The sequence below is a fragment of the Microcebus murinus genome, chromosome 2 (genome assembly GCF_040939455.1).
Source record: "Microcebus murinus isolate Inina chromosome 2, M.murinus_Inina_mat1.0, whole genome shotgun sequence".
Taxonomy (NCBI): Eukaryota; Metazoa; Chordata; class Mammalia; order Primates; family Cheirogaleidae; genus Microcebus; species Microcebus murinus.
In genome coordinates, this window is record NC_134105.1 from 72,236,392 (window position 1) to 72,257,740 (window position 21,349).

Sequence of the window (21,349 nt, forward strand, 5' to 3'; positions counted from 1 at the left end):
ATCTCTCTCATAGGTGCTTTCGAATGAAGCCCTTAACATAGGGCTTGACACAGATTTGGTGATTGATCAGTGGTAATTGTTATTATCATCATCATTGCTCTTGTGTTATCAGTCAATACACTGCTATGCAGGCAACACGACAGACTCAGAGGTTCCTGTTTCCTGGGCAAGTAAAGAATGTCACCTTGGCAGTTCCTATTGTTGGTTAACTTGTGAATACTGGTCTTGAGTTCCAGACCACTCAGGGTCTCTCTTGCATGATTACACTCAGGGGAAGAATCCAACCTTATAGGCATAGATAGTGCGGTGTGGCACTAAGGAGGCCCAACTGGGTAGGATTGGAGGCTGTGGGCAAGTTCCAGTTCAGAATATCTGGAGATGTGCATTTGGGGGAGGGTTGGAGGTAGCTATGTTGTGCCTAATTAGAGGGGAAAACAAAGGCAGGGTTGTCCAGTAAGAAGGGAGACAATGAAACCTGAATAAAACCAGAAGAAATTTTAGATAGCTTAGTAGTTGTTGATTGCTTAGTATGTGTCATGTATTTATGTATATTAACTTATTAAATTATTTATGACAACATAGTCAATTGTAATATTATCCCTATTTTGTAGTCAAGGAAACTAAAATTCAGAAAGGCTAAGTGACTTGCCCAGAGTTTCATAGATGGAACCAAAAAAGGAGCATATGAAGAGTGCAGGGTCAGAGTTGGAACCAGAGGTAAAGCGAGTGTTTGAACATGGTGCTCTGGTAATACCCACGAGCAAGATGCTTTTGTTTCTGTGGGTTGTACTGATCAGCAATATGAGTCAGATGCCATTCAGGTCATGCCTTAAAGAAGCTGAAAAACCTGGCTGCACATCACATTCCCCTGGGAGCTTGTGAAACGTACAGACTTCCAGGCCATACTCCCAGAGGTGCTTACTCAGTAGGTCTCAGGTAGGTCCACCAAATCCGTGCTTCTAACATCACCCCAGACAATTCTGAAACACCTGATGTTCTGGAAGATATTTAGAAACCACTACCTTAAAGCCACCCATGAGCTGGAGGCAGTATGTGGTCTTTACGCAGGCATTGACTCCCACGAGTTAGCCGTAGACTCTAGCTAAAGAATCTGTTGATTACTCAGTTCTGGATGGGGAAGGTTTGGAACCATGCCCAGAAATTCCCTTGGCTTCCCAAATTCTAGGCTTCGGAATGAACCCTGGATTAATAGACTGCACATATAGAATGTCAAATGGCAGTAATTCAGGCTGTAAAAGGTACTCCTGTTAAACTGTCTTTATTCTTCTTAGAATGCTGCTGGTCCGTTATGTTTGCTTAAAATCTTGAATATTGGGTTTGAGTTTCTCAGCAATCATTTGTGTTCTACGTGAGTAAAGAAGCAATAAGCATTTTGTCTGCAGTGAGCTAAATCATCCTGAGGGAGCAGTTTACAACATTAGAATATAATGAAATAAGTTGTCACCAGAAGCTGCCAACAATATTTCTGTGACTTAGAAAAAGGTTATGTTTAGCAGACAAATTTTCTGAGTCATATTTACTTTTGTACATGGATGGAGACCAGGTATACTGGGAGAGTGATTTTCTTTCTTATTTTGTATACTTTTTTAAAAAATAAATTTCATTGTGTATATTTGAGGTTTATAACATGATGTTTCAGGATCCATACAGATAGTAAAATAGTTACTATAGTGAAGCAGATTAGCATATCTATCACCTCACATGGTTTATTTTGGTGACAAGAACAGCTAAAATCTACTTATTTAACAGAAATCTCTAATACAATGTAATTTTATTAACTTTAGTCCTCACATTGTGCATTAGATCTGTAAACTTGTTCATCCTCACATTGTGCATTAGATCTGTAAACTTGTTCATTGTTGTATCTGCTTATTTTTTCTGGAATTCAGTGAATCTCGCTAAGAAACCAGAGTCAATAGAACAGTATCTCGAATGGTTCTTGGAAGGAAATGGTGTGTTGCAGTAATACATATCTGCTATTTTGTATCCTCTGACCTACATCTCCCCATTTCCTCCCCCCTCTCCAGTCCATGACATGTATATTATATTTAATATTACACCCACACGTGAGATCATGCAATATTTTTCTTTCTGTGTCTGGCTTATTTCACTTAGCATAATATCCTCCAGGTCTATCCATGTTGTGGCAAATGATAAGATTTTCTTATCATTTTTTATCATTGTGTATATATACCATTGTCCATTGTGTATATTTTCCACACCTTAAAAAATCCCATTTGTCCATTGATGGACATTTAGGATGTTTTCATATCTTGGCTGTTGTGAATAATGCTGCAATGAACATGGGGGTGCACATATCCTTATGAAGTGGTGATTTCATCTCCTTTGAGTATATCCTCAGAAGAGGGATTACTGGGTCATATGGTAGTTCTCTTTTTAATTTCTTTGGGAACTTGTTTTCCATAATCACGGTACCAACCTACATTTCCACCAACAGTGTACTATGATTCCCTTTTCTCTACATCCTTGTCAACATTTGTTATCTCTTATCTTTTTGGAGACAGCCATCCTTACAAGAGTGTATAGAAATGCTACTGATTTTTGCATGTTGATTTTGTATTTTTCAACTTTACTGAATTAATTTATTAGTTACAACAGTTTTTTGTGTGGAATCTTTGGAGTTTTCTAAATACAGGATCATGTCATCTGCCAATAGAGATATTTTTACTTCTTCCTCTTTGATCTGGATGACTTTATTTCTTTTTCTTTTCTGATTGCTCTTGCCAGTACTTTCAGTACTATGTTGAACATAAGTGGTGAGAGTTGGAATCCCTACTTTATACTGGATCATAGTGGAAAAGCTTTCAGAAGTTCTTCATTGATTATGATTTTAGCCATGAGTTTTTCATGAATGGCCTCTATTATGTTGAGGAACTTTGCCTCTATACCTAAACTGATATAAGAGTTTTTATTAAGAAAGGATGCTGAACTTTGTCAAATGCTTTTTGACAAAGTATTTTTGTCAAATAGCCATGTGGTTTTTACCTTTCATTCTGTTAATGTGATGTATCACATTGAGTGATTTGTGTATTTTAAACCAGTCTTGCATACCAGGGATAAATTTCACTTGGTCATGATGTATAATCTTTTTGATGTGCTGTTGAATTCAGTTTGTTGATATTGTATTCAAGATTTTTGTATCAATGTTTAATCGAGATATTGGCCTGTAGTTTTCTTTTTTTGTGATGTCTTTGGCTCAGGTATCAAGGTGATGCTGGCCTTGTGTTTGAAAGTATTCCCTCTAGCTTTGTGTTTTAGAAGAGTTTAAGAAGTATTGGTAATAATTCTTATTTGAATCTTTGGTAGAATTCAGCCATAAAGTCATCTGGTCCTGGGCTTTTCTTTGTTGGAAGGTTTTTAACTACTTCTTAGATCTATTTGTTGCTGGTTCATGTACTTTTAATAATGGTTTGTCTGGGTAAGTATGGACAGATGTAGTAAAGTATTTGATGAAAAGCTCGATGTCAAAGCAATAATTTGATGTTTCACTAGGGAGGCTTCAAGAGCCTGCTCTTCTCAAAGATGCAGTGTGTAGCATGCTAAATGCTATTCATCACCAAACTTTCTTTTCCTATTGTTAGACACGGCAGTGAAACTCTTGGCTAAGGGAGCCAATGCCTCTTGAAGTCTTTAAGTCTTTTATGTTTTCTCTACCTATACAGACACCATCCCGGACCAAGCTATCCTAACTGGTCTTCCTGTCTCTTCTTGCTCTTCTATACACTTCTATACTTCTCCACTAAGTAGTCAGACTTAGTGTTCTAATACATATATCTGATGATGTTTAGCTGCTATTTCCCAAGCATTTAGCACATAGTAGATGCCCAGTAATTATTTGTTAAATGAGTGAATAACTGTTAATTTCCTGCTAAAACTTTTCAAACCCTCTCCATTGCCTTCAGGATACAGAACGAATTTTTGAACACGGGTTTTAAGTCCTCTGCCTACTCACCCATCTCTTACATGCTCTGCTCCCTACTAGACTACCTTCAGCTCCTCCAGTTTACCATCTCCCATTGCTGTGCCTTCACAGCTGCTAATCTCTCTGCCCACAAACCATCCCTTCCCCAACCCTGCCCACTTTTCTTTAGCTGAGTAAATTCATTTTTATTCTCTAGATCTCAGCCTAGATTTCATCTTTTCCAAAAGTCTTCTCTGATTCTCCCATAATTAGGTATCTTGGACCTCATTTGTGATCCTTTAGCTCCTGAACTCCCCCATCTTAGCTCTTCTTCCACTGCACTGTAACGGCTGATTTGCTCATCTCTGTATTCAACCAGACTATAAGCTCCTGGGTACAGAGATGGCGTCTATCTTTTTCACCACTGTACAGGTCCTAGTACTTAGCACAGGTCTTAACACCTAATATATATTCAATAAATATTATTGCCAGATATTGGGTAAATGAGTCAGGTTGATAATTAGCCTAGAGAGCCAAACTCATAGCCTTGATTTTCCCCCTCATTTGGGAAGAAAGTCCTACAAATAAGTTCCTAGGCTTGGACTCTTTGGTTTAACTCTCTCACTTGACACCTACATGGTCACCACCCTGACTCAAGCTACTATTCGTCCTGGCCTGGGTTACAGCAATAGACTCCTAATGTACTCTCTTCTGTATATGGTTCTCTACTCAGCAACTGAAGAAATTGAAGCCCAGAGTGTTCAAATGACTTGTTCAAAGCCTTACAATGGCCTAGCAGCAAAACAGAACGAGAAACCATGTTTTAGGGGCTACTTTCTTCTAGAATAATGTTCTATTGCTCCCAATTTACCCTGATTAAATCTAGTTTAATTCTGATTCACTCTTAAAACTCTTAACATAGCAATAGTATTCCAATTTCAGCTGCATTTTCCTTGAGGTTGTTGTACAAGTCCTAGAGATTACACCATTACTACCTCCTTATAATTCTGGGGATATCTGCTTTTCTTAATAAGCAACATCCTGCCTCTTACCTTGCAACCATTCTCAGTTACAGAAAGAGATTTCACTGGCAGGAAAATATATAATACACCTTAAATAAGGAGAGTACGTATCAAGTCCTAATGCCTCCAAATACTTTATTGTCAGTGAATTTTTTTAATGAACTCAGTCTCTGAAGACACAAGCGGGAAGGGGAAGGAGCGGAAGGTTGTTCAATCCCAGAAGTCTGTTTTATCTGCCATAATTTGTTCTCAGCAGATGTCTGCATCATTAATTACCTGATATTGTTAGCTTGTTTCACTGAACATTCCAGATCCCAATGGCAAAACATTTCCACTTTTTTTTTTTGGTGCACATTTTCCTAGCTACTCCATGCAGCTGCCATCTCATCTTATTTATGGCAGCTCCCCCACCCCACCTGCTGTAGCTGTGGCACTTTGTAAAGCACAAAGGGTTTTTGAAAGGGAAAGAGTAATTTTTGGTCTCAAGGACAAAAGATTCAAAAGCTTTCCTCCCTCTTCCCTCCAGCTGTGACTCTAAGACCTTTGCTCCATGATTACTTGCAGTTTTATAGCACTCCCATTCATGTTCTCCCAGAAGTAGCAACTGGGGTTTGCCATGTGACACTGGCATCATATGGTGTACATACCTGTAAGTGAGTATTCTTTGAAGAAGGTGCAGGGTTATTTCTAGGATTCAAGTCCTGTGGGCAGTCACTCAGTCCAGAGCTTTGGCAGGGGAGTAGGTGGGAGGTAAGAGAGGAATATATCTTTAGGGGCCGGGCACCCAGAACTACCTTAAGTACATAGGAGGCAACAGAGCCCTGGAGAATCTCACTGGAAAGGCTCCTGTATAACCAGCCAAGTATCCCCATTTCAGGGCTTCTTCCCCAGTGTACCTCCTCTCCAGGATCACAGCTTTTTCTCTTCCATTTTATTTTTACTTTTAAAATAATCTCAAATTTATAAAAAAAATGGCAAAGCATAGTAAATTCTTACATATCCTTCATCTAGAGCCCCCAAATGTTAACATTTTTTACCATATACTATATGCCCTATCATTCTCTCTCTCCTGATATATGTATAGAAAATGATACTTTCTGAATCATTTGAGACTAAGTCTCAGACATGCAACTTTACTCCTATGCATTAATATTTAAGTGTGTATTCCCTAAAAATAATGAAACAATCTTACATAATTATAGTATAATTATCAAAATCAGGAAATTAACATAGATATAGTGTTAATATCTAATCTACCAATCTTACTTGAATTTTTCCAATTACCTTATTAATGTCCTTTATGGCAAAAGGAAAAAAATTCTAGTTCCATTGCCATCAAATTGGCACTGACTGATCAACACTATGGTGCTCACACGGTAGTAATATTCTCCAGGGATTCGGGTTGAGGGGTGGTAAACTCACAACTAATGGAATGCAGTGAGCATTGTAGAGGGGAAGGGCACACCTCTATTCCTCACTTGAGTGAGGCAAAGACATAAAGTGTAACCAAAATGTTTGTACCTTCATACTATCCTGAAATAAAAAAAAAATAAATAAATAAAAACAAATCCTGGTTTCAGATCCAGTCCAGGAGTACTCTTTGTATTTGACATGTCTTCTTAATCTTTTAAAATCTGGAACAGTTTGTTAGTTTTTCTTTGTCTGTCATAACCTTGACATTTTTGAAGAGCACAGGTTAGTCATTTTTCAGAAAGTCCCTCAGTTTGAGCTTGTTTAATATTCCCTCATGACTAAATTCAGACTTCCTCTTTTGCAGGGAAACTGCGGAAGTGATGTGTGGTTGTGTTCCTCTCAGTGCATCGCATCAGGAGGTACGTGGTGTCGATACGTCTCGTTAGTGGGCATGGGGACTTTGATCACTTGGCCCACTTGGTATCTGCCAGATTTCTCCACTAAAAATTTACCTTTGGTAATTAGTGAGTATATTGTGAAGAGATACTTTGAAATTATGCAAATATCTTGTTTCTCATCAAGCTATACCCACTGATTTTAACATTCATTAGTGATTCTTGTCTGAAACAATTATTCATATGATGACTGTCAAATGGTGAATTTGAATTTCATCATTCCTTCTGTATTTATTAGTTGGCACTTTACTTTCAGAAAAATTTTCCTTCCTTCCTTCCTTCCTTCCTTCCTTCCTTCCTTCCTTCCTTCCTTCCTTCCTTCCTTCCTTCCTTCCTTCCTTCCTCCCTCCCTCCCTCCCTCCCTCCCTCCCTCCCTCCCTCCCTCCCTCCCTCCCTCCCTCCCTCCTTTCCTTCCTTCCTTCCTTCCTTCCTTCCTTCCTTCCTTCCTTCCTTCCTTCCTTCCTTCCTTCCTTCCTTCCTTCCTTCCTTCCTTCCTTCCTTCCTGTATAGTCTCACAGAATCTTATTCTATTCTATGGGTTGTAATTTATTACTAAAATTATTTATTTTGATGTTCAAATTTTCCAAGATTTAAGAAGTTGGGAGTCCTTTGAAGTTAGATTCTGTGTCCTTCTGACATATCCCCATCAGCCTTCAAATATTTCCTTACTCTCTGGTATAGCAAGATATTCTAGGGGCATCTTGTACGTATCCTACCATAGCTCCGAAATCAGACATTCTGTTATAGAGCCCTAATGCACATAGATGAGGAATGGCATTTAGAAACCAAGATCTGGGTGCCTGTATGTTCACCATTACCGAGGTATTACTGCTTCTAGTCTCTCTCCCCAGATACAGCTAGAAAATACTCATGTAGAAACACACACTCACATATCTATATTTATCTGTGGGCCTAGGTTTTGTTCAGTTCAAAGAGCAATGAGAAAGGAATTATTATTACTTTGTGTTAGGTTAGTACTTAAAATGTTTTTTCTAGGACTCATAATATTTCCATTCAGTTTTCAATGGCTTATCTTTTCCTCTCCAATTCCAGGACACATTTCCCCCATCTTTTTTAAAGTTGCAAACTCTAGCACATGGTGCTACACAGAGTACCAAGTATAGACCAATGCAAGCAGCTAGAAACAATAGGAGCACGAAAGCCTCACTGCTCTTCTGTGATTGCTTCCTCCAGGTTATGAGGGTAAGACATGCTGGGGCATGTGAAACTTGTTCCACCAACAAAGCTGGTGAGATGGGAAAGTTTATTTATTCGGACATAGGTGATAAACATTGCTCTGGGGAAAACAAGTGCCAGTATTTCATTTAGATTCATATTATGATATTACACTACTGGGGCCTGAGGATGATGCTAATATTAGTCGGTATTCAACGAAAAAATGTTCTGTAGTAAAATATGTAGAACATTTAATATGCTAATGGGTATTATGATTCTCCAAGAGAGGGATGTAGTGCCAAGTTTTCCAAACATACTTGTCTATGGAATCCCCTTTTCATGGAGCACCTTGCTGAATTTGTGTTCCATGATACCAACCCTGGGCAATACTGTTATGCACACATTCACTCATACAATAACATACAGTCATAATATTATAAAGGTCCCAGAAAACGTTGTTTGCTCTGAACCCCTGGACTCTCCTCAGTGAAGCCATGATGAAGTTTTCTCTCTGCCCCAGCTTTCTGTGTGTCCCTCTTCAGATGGAAAGCTTTGAGTTTTCATATTAATGAAGTCCTGGAGATGTTTAAAATGTAGCAAATGTGCTAATCACTTTGAATATTTATTAATATTTCTGATAGATACTTCTCTAATATCTCATGATTACCTAACGGTTTCTGCACAATCCTCTACCGAAGTCTGTCACCATTCCACCAACTGAACTGAACTGAATGTGTGAAGGAGAGGGGTGACTCCCATAGAGAGAAAAAGTGGAACACAGAATTAAATGCCACTGCAGATTATATTTTATCTATATTCCTTTAAAAACAGATTTATTAAGAGTAAATAAGAGTTGATAACCTTAAGAAATCTATACTTTTATGTTGATTTCATTTTTTCCAGAAAGCCACAACAAATACAGGTTAAACTTTAAAATTTTTTGCAAGTAGATTACATTATAAAATATTTCAGTATTTTATGCATCTAGAATAATGAAGTTAACTATCAAATCTTTTTTGTACTGATGTTTTTCACTAATAGATGTTTACTAGAGTTACTAAATACATTTATTTCTCCAGTGTTTTTAAGAATCATGAACAAAACATTTTGGGTCCCTGAATAGGCTTTAAATATCTGTAAATCAATCTCATGGATCATTTAAAATTACTAATCATAAGCAAATAGATAAGCAAGAATGACTATAAATTGGGTTAATTACTGTAGCTCAAGTTTTAGCTCATAATTTTGACTTTCAAAGGCTACACAAACCAATTTTGTACTCTTAGATTATAATGAGCAGTCTTTATTCTTTAATCAGTTCACCCCGTATCTAGCTGTCTAATGTAACATTCCTTTGAAGTCTAGAAAGATCTAACATAATTGAAGAAATGTCGAACTACTTGACTCTTTTTTTTAATATAAAGGAATTAAACATTAATCAGTCTTGTGCATCTCAATTAAGCCAATTAAAATTATCACAGAACGTAGTGCATACTGCAATAGGTAGCTTTAATGCTTGAATACATTATCAACTTTTACCTAATATCCCCTTCTTCATTACATTTGTTACACAAAAAGTAAATACAGACCTGCAGTCCATATTAGAAAGCTCACCAGTTTAATATGGTCTGGCAAAGCCCTGACAAAGGAAACACTTAAAGTGATATTTATTTAACTACTGGTGATGAGGCTGGAACTCACCTTAAATCTTTCTGCCAAAGAAAGAATGCTGTAATTATGGTGATGACTGGTGCCTTCATCCAAATGGCCCATTAACTATTCAATTTGCTTCCCTAACAACTGGGAAACCCAGTTTTGGTCTGGCAGGCTATAGTATATACACAAGGTCCATATAATTACTAATAATTTGTAACAAGTGTTAATTGATAAACAGCTCCCTCTGGTAGCTTAATTAAAGCTGTAGGATAGCTAGGCGATTTACAACTGGGATTGATCTCAATTAGTCAACAAAATCTGTGTAGTCTGTTCAAAGGAGAGTAAGGAAATTTAGCCTAGTGAGGCTTTGGGGATTTTGTCTTGTCTTCCTTGTTTCTTTTTTCTTCAAGAAGAAAAATACAATCAGAAGAGCTGCCTTGCTTTGTCAGTAGCGGTCTACCTAGCTTATACAGTGTATTACTCATAAGCTCTTCAGCGTTTGTTCTGCCATTTGTTTATTCTCTGGCAGGTTACTGAAAATATTCAAGCATTTGCTTTTATTACACCCAGTGGTACACATTGCTGAATACCAACCCTGAGGGACCTGAAAGTAGAAGGAAAAAACAATTTTTTAAAATGCCAGGTTTTCATCTTGCAGATTGGTTTGCAAACTGGCATTGTGAGGACATAATTAAAAGGAAGCCCAGAAAAGGTGGAATGGGTGAATCACTTGAGACTTGGTGGCCTGGGGATCTTGTAAAGCCATTTCGGCTGCTTCAAGGCTCAACTTATTTTATCATGTGGGCTGATACAGTAAAAACCTAATGTAAGCATTGCTGAAATTACCCCTATGGAATAGAAGAGGAAAAAAGTGTCATCTGTGCTCAGTGAGATCACAGACTGGTTGCAAACAGCTGCTGAAACATTAATTAATCTGTTTGCAAATAAATTGTGGATCTGTACGAGCTGAAATTGCTGTTATAAACAAGCTGGGGTGCTGTACTTTCCAGGTTCGCCTGCATTTTAAGATTTTCTTTTTCCTGTGCTGTAAAATCACCAGGGCCCAGATACAGCACTGCATGTTTACTTCTGGAAGCTCTGAGCCAGTGTACTGATGTTTCCTCATAGATACCACACTCGAAGGCAATTCATACCAGTTGTGGTACTTGGGAAGGCTGTACAATACTGTGTGAAAGGGTCTGCGCCTCATTGAAGTCGGATTTGTTAATCAAAGAGAATGAAATATTCTACAGAGCAAATGGATGTGGATTTTGTAATTTTGTAATTTTAAAATATTTCATAAGTGTCACAGTTGCTTAATTTGTTCTAACTAGGCTGTGGCAAATTCTAGTTGCCTTGACACTTAGAAGATTAATGTTGGTTCCTAGTGTTTACTGATTTTTAAAAAAGTGATAAGATATGTAGCTGGAACAGAGAATCTGAAGGAGTTTGTCTTACCAAAATATGAAGTTCTGATGCTCCTCGTTTCTGTTTTACTGTACTTTTTACTTGAAGATGATTTTACTTCAGTATACACTCATTTTTATTTTATTTTATTATTTCAGCATATTATGGGGGTACAAATGTTAAGGTTACGCACTCACGTGTCTTCATTTATTCAACAGCTCTGTATTGAATGCCTAGTATGAGCCAAGGACTCTGATAGGTGCTGGGATACAGAAACTATAACTATTGCTCTCCAGGAGTTTGTGGTCTAGTGCAGGGGTTGACAAACTTTTTCTTAAAAGGGCAGATAGTAAATATTTCAGGTTTTGGGGGCCAGATGTTTTTTTCAACAAGGGCTTGACTCTGCTGTAGGGAGACAGCAGCCATAGTCAATATGTAAATGAATGGGCATGACTGTGTTCCAATAAAACTTTATTTACAAAAACCAGTGGCAGGCTGGAGTTTGCTTTTGGGCTACAGTTTACCAATTTCTGCTCTAGTGAAAAAGAGTTAAATGGAAACCAAAATACTATGATCTCTTACAGTTACAGGGTGCTAGTTGGGCATATTGGAGGGGTACTTTATCCAGGTCTGGTGATGGTGGTGATTGTAGGTTAGGGTCAACAGAGCCTTCAGAGGAACTCCAAGTGAAAACATCTGGATGAGAAGCTATTCAGATGAAGGGACAAAGTGGGCAGAGTGTCTCACGCAGAGGTGACAAAATGGGTGAAAGTCCAGGGTGAGACACAGCATGGTGTGCATGGTGGTGTTATTAAGATGTCCATCAATATTCTGATTTTCCTCCTTCCAACCACATGTAGGATCATACTTCTCTATCCTACCCTAAAAGTAAGTATGGCCAATGGCCAATGAAATGTAAGAAGAAATGACATGGGTTACCTCTGGGCAGAAGATCTGAGAGTCAGTGTTTGATTCTCCACATTTATATCTGTTGCTGCAGGGATCGTAGAAGCTCTTGTTGATATAGAACCTCCCTCTACCTTGGTTCCTGAGAGACTGTGATGACAGACATTCTGCCCCTCACAACTTGCACTGGACATTTAGCGTGAGATTCTGATAAACCTTTGTTGAGTAAAATGACTGACATGTTGGGGTTTGTTTTTTCATTACAGTGTAGCCTAATCTATCTTGGCTGTTAACAATGTGTCCCTGAGACTGAACCGTTTCTGGAAGGCTTTGTCCCAGGTACTGGGAGAGACAAGGACTTCAAGAAGTTTACAATCTCTTGTCACTCAGTTATGATACAAAGCAAAATATGGCAGGCACACTGTGAGAAGTAAAAATGAGTAGACGACCATAGAAAAGAGAAGGCCTAGCCTAGGATCTGTCAGGAAAGTTTCATTAAAGAGCTGCCATGTGAAGTGAGCTACAAGAACAATTAGGGTTTTATCAGGCAATTATATGCAATGAGGAGGGAAGGGTATAGAGGTAGTAAGAAGAAAATGAGACAAGGTATGGAAGCCAAAAAGAAATAACTTAAAATTATGTGGCTTATCTGGTGGCAAGACAAGAAAATCAAGGTCAATCAATGGGGACCCTTCCATACCATGGTGACGGGTCTGAACTGTGAAGTGTGGTCACAGAAATTGTTGCAGAGTTGGAAGATCTGGCTTCTAGTGCTCTTTTTACCAATTACCAGCTGGGGAGGAAAAGGTTGTCTTTCTCCATTGTCCCTTGCCACGGGGCTACTGATTGGGCTTGTACCCAAATGCCATTCTCAGGCTGCCACAGTCCTAGTCAGATTCCTGATTCTGTCCCTGAAAACAGCAGGTAAATACCCTGATGAAACAGTGGCTGGATTTCAGGGTACCTTGTGATAGAGCTGGGCTTTTTAATTCAGATTTTAAAGATGGTGAAACTGAGGCCCAGAGAGGTTGCATGAATCACTTGGCTAGTTCGTGGCTGAGTCTGCACTGGGATAGAAATTTCCTGACTTCTAAACCAGAGCCCTATCATACCACACTACCTCTGGAAGCAGAGAATCCTAACCTAAGATCACATTCAAGTGCACCCTAAGGGGATGCAAGAAGTCAGAGAGCAGAAGCTGGAAGAACAACTCCATGAGAGCAAAGGAATTGCCACAACACATCTCACCTTGGTTCATGGAGCTTAGAATCAAGTTATAAGTAAAAGGTGACATTCCTTTAGACGTGGTTGTCTTTGACCTCAGCCTTATGTTTCTGTTATAATAATATCCATTTACGGACTTATAATTCTTGATATCTTGCAAATTTCTTTTAAGAGTCTTTTATGATTATGTCAATACCTGCTTATAGTTAGTGTCAGTACAATATTATTCTAGACATAATAAATCTTAAAAGTTTTATTCATGGCTCTCTACATCAGAGGCAGCAAGCTGTAGAGTGCTGAATCAGGAATCAGACTGGCCAACTTTAATATGTTTGTATAAGACTTAACCTCTTTTCTAATTTTCTCATTCAACCCCTGAAAGAGCTTAAGAAACTGCTTTCAAGTCTTTGTAAATAAAAGGTATTATTTTTGTTGCTATCAATTTTAAGAACTGGTTTTCCGACTTCAACTAAGAAGAAAGAGATTGCTGCTCTGGGACATTGGCACTGCCTGTTTAGGCTGGTGGCCTTGGGCAAGGCCATTTTACTTTGGGAAGTCTCTTCTGTCTTCTGCAGGGTGACAACCACTACATTTTTTGTATCTCCATGAGACTTTGCTCTTTTGTTTACATTGTTTTCTCTTCTACTTATCTGGGAACCCACTGAGAAGTATGTCTTACTAATCTTTGGTTCTTCACAGAATGAGGAAAAGTGGATTGCGTCATGTGTAGTCCTACCTATCCAGATGCATCTTACTACAGTTGATCCTCAAAGAACATGGGTTTGAGCTGCACAGGTCCACTTAGAAGTGGATTTTCTTCTGCCTCTGCCACCCCTGGGACAGCAAATCCAAGCCCCCTTTTCCTTTTCCTCCTCAGCCTACTCAAAGACAATGAGAATGAAGACCTTTATAATGATCCATTTACACTTAATGAATGATAAATATATTTTCTCTCCCTTATGGTCTTCTTAATAACATTTTCTTTTTTCTAGCTGACTTTAAGAATACAGTGTATAATACATAGAACAGGCAAAATATATAAATCAATTGTTTATGTTATGGTAAGGCTTCTGGTCAACAGTAGGTAGCTAAGTGTCTGGGGAGCCAAAAATTACAGATCTATTTTCAGCTGCATGAGGAGGGTCAGTGCCTCTAACTTCCATGTTGTTCGAGGGCCAACTGTATGCATATTTGGGTAGAGTTGGGAGGGAGGAAGGAGAGAGAAGGAAGGCAGAAAGATTTAACTAAGGTGAGTATGTGATGCTACTCACCATTGCATTTAATGAGCTTATGGCCGTGAATAAGCAGCATTTGGGAGACTGTCACCCTCTATCCTCCATTCTCTCACACGGACCCACTTTCACTGTACCTCTTGTGGTGTGAGCATATTGCTGTGCTGGGTGTGATTCTTGTGTTTAAAGGTACATATTTTTCCTACAACATGGCAGCTAAACTCAGCCAACTACTTCATCTGTGCTCAACTGAAATAGCTGCAATCTGTTCCAGGGCTGGAAGAAAAACTTGCTCTGTTGGTATTAATGAAAGATGGGGTGTTATTCTCTGATGCAACCCCTTCTTGAGAGATTTCAAGGGGAATTTTTACTATGCCATATGTCTCACCTCTGCCTTCAAATACGGACTGTTGGGTCTCCCTCACACCTTGGCTATCTTGGACATATCTCATAGCTTTTCCAGTCATAGTTGGTTTTAGAATTGTCTAATTTTTAGGAATTAAAATGCCTAGTTCAGTTCAAATCGCAACTTCATTCTCTCACCCGGTTCCAAACTACTCCCTTCTTCTACTTCCTACCAAGCTGAGACCGCACTCACAAACCTATAGACCAGCAGGGGAAGCTGTGAGGTATTTTGTTTTTTTCTCTATTACACTGCCTTGTTCTATTCTTCTTGTCTTTTTCTTTATGTTTCTAGCTCCTGTGCTAGGGTGAGAAGAATGAGATGAGAGATAAAGGGACAATGCCATACTTGACAAGTGTACATGAAATCAGGCTACTATGCCTACCATATGGCAGATAGCTAAAAATTGCCTCTGTTGTTCTGGGCCTTTTGTGGGTTCTTTGGAGATCCCTGTAGGGACCTTTGGCACTGTACTGGTTTTCAGTGTTGGAGATCCAGCCTCTAGCTGAGCTTTCACAACTCTTTTTTTTTTTTTTTTTTTTTTCTCTTTTTTCCAGTTAACCATGGAGTGCATACAACTCTTCTCTTAGCTCCTGCCTAGGCTGGTAGACCATCAGGCTTTTTCTCCTGGGATTGTCTTGCCCTTGCAGGGAGCCTCCTCAGCTGGAGACCTTTCAAGGTAGTAGCTCATGAGATAACCCCTTAGTTCAGAAGAAAACTCAACATCCTTGCACCACTAACCTCTGGAAGTATAAGCCACTGATACATTTTTCGTCTCTTCTCTTGTCACTTTGGTCCACACAAGATTTTTGTCTTTGTACATAACCCCATAACCCCAAAACCCTGAGAGTGCTGTCAGCATCTTCTAAGAATTGCCCAGGCTCAACTCTCATCCTAGAGCAGTAGGAGTCTCTGAGGCTCACATTTCAGTTGGAGGCTAACATATCACTTGTCTCTTCTGAATGGGAATATAGTTTCCATTCTGTGCAAGAGATTTTCTTATTTATTTTTATTTTATTTATGTATTTATTTATTTATTTATTTTTGAGACAGAGTCTCGCTTTGTTGCCCAGGCTAGAGTGAGTGCCGTGGCATCAGCCTAGCTCACAGCAACCTCAACTCCTGGGCTCAAGCTATCCTTCTGCCTCAGTTTCCTGAGTAGCTGGGACTACAGGCATGCACCACCATGCCTGGCTAATTTTTCCTATATATATGTTAGTTGGCCAATTAATATCTTTCTATTTTTAGTAGAGACGGGGTCCCGCTCTTACTCAGGCTGGTTTCAAACTCCTGACCTCGAGCAATCCGCCCGCCTTGGCTTTCTAGAGTGCTAAGATTACAGGTGTGAGCCACCGCGCCCGGCCTGTGCAAGAGATTTTCTTCAAGCTCCTTTCTCATTTGACTTAGGAGGGGTAATATCACAGTACAGCATTTTACCTCAATGACTCTGTGAATATTTCTTTCAAATATTTTGAGTTTTCTTATAAGTCTGGAGCTGGTACACAGCACAGTTTTTCCATCTTGTAGTAAGTCTTTCAAGGATACACGTTGCTTTTGTACCAGATGCATAGATATTTGTCACCAGTTATTTTCCTCTTTGGTCTTCAGCTGAAATTTCAAGACAATTGGAAAGTTCCTTTCACCATTTTGATACAATAACATGTTAGTTTTTTTTTGCCTTGCATACTAATTTTAAGAGCCAAATCCCTCTTATATAATTTCACCACATACATAAGTGCTCAATACCTAATTTTGAATTAAACTATGCCCATATCCATACTTGGAGTTATGTCAGGAGAAACCATGTGGCCTCTAGAGAATTCTCCTTTATTGCTCTGAGATCAGCTCTCAAGATGTGAACAATCCCTTCTGCTAGTTTTCAGAAAAGCCCTGCTAGCAATCCTAATACAGGCATGTGTAACTTAATGACAGGGATACATTCTGAGAATTTCGTTGTTAGGCGACTTCATCATTGTGTGAACATCGTAGAGTATACTTACACAAACCTAGATGGTATAGCCCATTGCTCTTACACCCCTAGGCTACATTGTATAGCCTGTTGGTGCACCTACATTCCTAGGTTATATGGTTTAGCCTAGGCTACAAACCTGTACAGTATGTTACTGTAATGAAGACTATAGACAATTGTAACACAATGGTAAGTATTTGTATGTCTAAATATATCTAAAAGGTATAGTAAAAATATAGTAGTATAATCTTAGAGGACAACTGTCATATATGTGGCCCATCATTGACTGAAACATCATTTTGCGGTACATGACTGTATCTGTCAAAGAAGCACAAAAAGGAAAAATACACTTAAACTTTACTAACGAATTAAAAAACACCATCCTAAATAAAATATGGCAAATGGAATCCAATGCAACAGCAATAGAATGTGGCTAAAAAAATTCATTTTGTGAATTCAAGGATAATTTATTATTAGGAAATCTGTTAATATAATTTGCCATATAAATAGATCAAAGGAGAAAAACTCCTCGATAGTGAAAAGATATTTGAAAAATTAAACATCTATGCCTGAATTAAACTCTTTTTATGGTAACAATAGATGGATTCTTCCTTAACATAATAAAATATATACCTTTATTTAAAATCAAGCATTATTCTTAATAGTAAAATACTAGCAGCATTCTGATTAAAGTCAGAAACAAGACAAATTACCAACAATCATCATTATTGCTTATCATTGTTTAAAAAATACTAGCCAATGCAAGTGGAAAAGAAAAATAATTGATATATAAATATTAAAAGAGAAAAGATTTTAAAATTATTATTTCTACTTGATGTGTTAATAATTATATATCTAGAAAGTCCAAGAAAATCAACTAGGGGGGGAACCTTTAAAGACAATAAGAGAATCCAGTAGGTCGCTGGTGTACAATTAATACTAAAAAAGTTGATAGCTAACACAGAAACAATAAGAAGTTAGAAAATATAATGGGATGAAACATTTAACAAAGCTACAAATGTGATTACTTAGAAATAAATTCAACAAGGAAGACATAGGACATATATGAAGAAAACTTTGTCTTTTCAAGGGAGAACATGATAATAGTTTGTTATAACTGAAAAATATATTTCTCTTAACTCTCTGTGGTATAAAAATCACAATTAAGCAAAAGAAACTATGCTGAGGGACGTAAAACAAGACTAATAAATGAAAAAAATATATTTTGTCCTTGGGTATGGAGAATGAATATGATAAACATGCCAGTACTCCCTAAATTATTTAGATAAGCAAGTATTCCAATAAAAATATCAACTTTGTTTTGATCTTGACAAAGTGATACTCTAGTTTATTTGGAAAATTAACATGGAAAAATTCTAGAGATTAAAGAGAGAAGACAATCATTGCCAGATAATAAACTGTATTGCAGATCTATAACATTTAAAACAGAATAGATAATAAATAGAATTAAATTCATATGGTAATTGGTTATTGACAAAAATAAATTTCAAATTAATTACTGATTATTTATTAAAAGATTTGATTGTAGGAAATTCAGATGCCATTTGGAAAAAATACTTTATTTTTGTAGAGGCTTATACTTATTGGCATTTGACCCAGAGTCCTACCCACAGGTATGGGCGCAGCCTTGGGCTGTGGGTAGGAGAATCAGCATCCTACTCTCCCATCAATTCAGTCTCTGTTAATCCACCAACCCAAATCCCTCCCACCCCCATCAGTAGTCCAAAGACAATAAAATGGCTTAGGGACATGATATGCTGCTCTCTCAGTCTGTTGAGTCTCAGAGTTGGAGGGTGGGGAGTATTTGAAGTTCTGCCCATTTAGCACCACATCAAAGAACAAGCAAAGATAGGAGGTGGAGAGCAAAGATTCTGGCAGCCTTGCATCTTGCTTGGTCTTTATAGCAATATCTGTGAATTTGTAGGTCACTCCTTGACTTTTCAGCTCTTGCAAGATTCCTTGGGACAAATGACAGTGACTGACACTGCGTACACACCTGGCTTAAAGTTACTGACTTGCTGGCGTGTAGAGACCCAGCTGTCCTCTGGAGTCATCATCACAATGATTCCATCAAAGGAAGAGCTGTGTAGTCATATACCATCTCTTGCTTACCCTTGATCTCTAGGTATGCATCACAATTGTCACAACTGTCATATTCAAACTGGCCTATAGTCTTGACCAGAAAACACAGCAAACAAGCTCACAGATGCCACAGGTCCTTCCTCACCATCTTCAGGGCCATCTTCTCTGAATGCAAAAAAATAATTTTTAACCAAATTTCTACTAGGTGCCTTACACCAAAATGAATATCAAATAAAAATAATACCATAAATGTTCTAGAAAAAACATAATTGAGTCTGTTTTTTAATAATTTTGAATGAGGAAGATTATTCTAAGTAAGACACAAACCCCAGAAATCATTAAAAACATGATAAATTTGACAACATAGTTATTCAATACTTTTACACAGCAAGAAAAAAGGCATAAACAAAAATAAAAGACAAAACACAAACTGGGAAATTAGTTGCTTATAAAAGGTGCTTTCAAAACTGAGAAAAAGACTAAGAGGACACTAGAAGGATGGGTGAGAAGATGCAAAGAAATATAGTTGAGTAACCTCATTCATAATAGAAGAAATGCAAGACAACGGTGTGCCATTTTAACCCATTAACTTGCCAAAGATCAAAAAGTGTGATCATTTCCAGTGTTGGCATAGACATAATAGGAAAATGGGTACACTCATGCACTGTTGGTAGAAGTATAAATTGGTGAAATATTGTTTAGAATTTACTTTGGCATGATTTGTCAATCTTAAAATGTGCATATTCTTTGAATAATTCCACTCGTAGGAATTTATCATATATATGATAAATTCACATATCTATCATACATATGATAAATGTGATATATATGTGATATTCAGCATTGTCTGCTGCACATAAGCTGCTTGTGTGCAGACAATGCTGCAGCAGTGGCTATGATAGTAAAGAGGTTGGAAAAAATACTGAAATGTTTACCAAGTAGGAGTTGGTTAAATAAATTACGATATGTTCATACCAGTATGCATTAAAAAGTTCGAGACAAATATAGAGGTATTGATATGCAAAGATGTCCAAAATACATTATTATGTGAACAAAGCAAGCAGCAGGAAATTATGTCAAGTATGACCTTATTTGTATGGCATATAAAGGGTGTCCAACCAATGTGTGCTATGTGTGCTTTTATTTATAGGTTTTGCATGTAAAGTCACAAGAAACTGTAAAAAGTGGTTATCTCTGAGAATGAAACTAAGTGGATGGGAGGAAAAAGGCCTTCAAAAAAAAATTTGTGCTTTTCTATAGTGTTTAAATTTGTTGTTGTTTTACATGAACCATATTACTTCCTTTTTAAAAATTTATACACAAATATATATATGTATGTGTGTGTGTGTATATTTGAGACAGAGTCTCACTTTGTTGCCCAGGCTAGAGTGCCGTGGCATCAGCCTAGCTCATAGCAACTTCAAACTTCTGGGCTCAAGCAATCCTACTGCCTCAACCTCCCGAGTAGCTGGGACTACAGGTATGTGCCACCATGCCTGGCTAATTTTTTCTATATATTTTTAGTTGGCCAATTAATTTCTTTCTATTTTTAGTAGAGACAGGGTCTTGTTCTTGCTCAGGCTGGTTTTGAACTCCTGACCTTGAGTGATCCGCCCACCTAGGCCTCCCAGAGTGGTAGGATTACAGGCATGAGCCATCACACCCGGCCCCACATATATATTTTTTGAGACAGTGTCTTGCTCTGTCACCGGGCTAGAGTGCAATGGTGTCATCATAGCTCACTGCAACCTCAAATTTCTGGGCTCAAGTGATCTTCCTGCCTCAGCCTCCCAAGTAGCTGGGACTACAGGTGTGTGCCACCATACCTGGCTAATTTTTCTATTTTTAGTAGAGATGGGGGTCTCGCTTTCATTCTTGCTCAGGCTGGTCTCAAACTCTTCGACTCAAGCAATCCTCCTGCCTGGGCCTCCCAGAGTGCTAGGATTATAGGCATGAGCTACTGTGCCTGGCCAAGCCTTATTAGTTTCATAAGTTAAAAACTAGTTAGAAAACTTTCAAAAATTAATAAAAGGCCAGTGCATATAGCAGAGGCTATGGATGCCCTGCCCACATCCCTCTCTTTTTCTACTTCTAAGTATAGTCCCTGACTTCCAACTTTCAGCCTGCACATTTTTTTTGAAGGATTTCTCCAGCTCCTGAGTCCCTCTGGCTACCCATACAGTAGGCTGGAAATGCCAAGAAATTAATGCCTTATGGGAGCAGTCTCAACCAATGCCTGATCAGAGAGTTGTACGAATACTTTGATCCCTCACTCCTTGAGTGGGGTAATCTTAAGGATTGTGTTCTATACTGGCTCAGAGTGTCTCTAGCGGGACTGAGTTCCAGTTACCCAAGGTGGCCACTGCCTTCATTTCTCTGTCTTCCTCCCTTAACCGATGTTTTCTTCATCTTTCAAATAAACAACTAGCAATGACATCCT

At 38.2% G+C, this 21,349-nt stretch overlaps 1 long non-coding RNA gene and 1 pseudogene across 1 annotated transcript in view; one reads left to right on the forward strand and one right to left on the reverse strand.

Annotated features, from left to right (window-relative positions):
* The window catches only part of LOC142876858 (uncharacterized), a 46,639-nt gene that overhangs the window by 22,171 nt on the left and 3,119 nt on the right, over positions 1-21,349 (forward strand). Inside the window, exon 2 of the long non-coding RNA XR_012923692.1 lies at positions 6,743-6,797. This is a non-coding gene — a long non-coding RNA (uncharacterized LOC142876858). The remainder of the gene's footprint in view (positions 1-6,742; positions 6,798-21,349) is intronic.
* On the reverse strand, positions 18,499-19,069 carry LOC105885677 (transcription elongation factor SPT4-A-like; annotated as a pseudogene).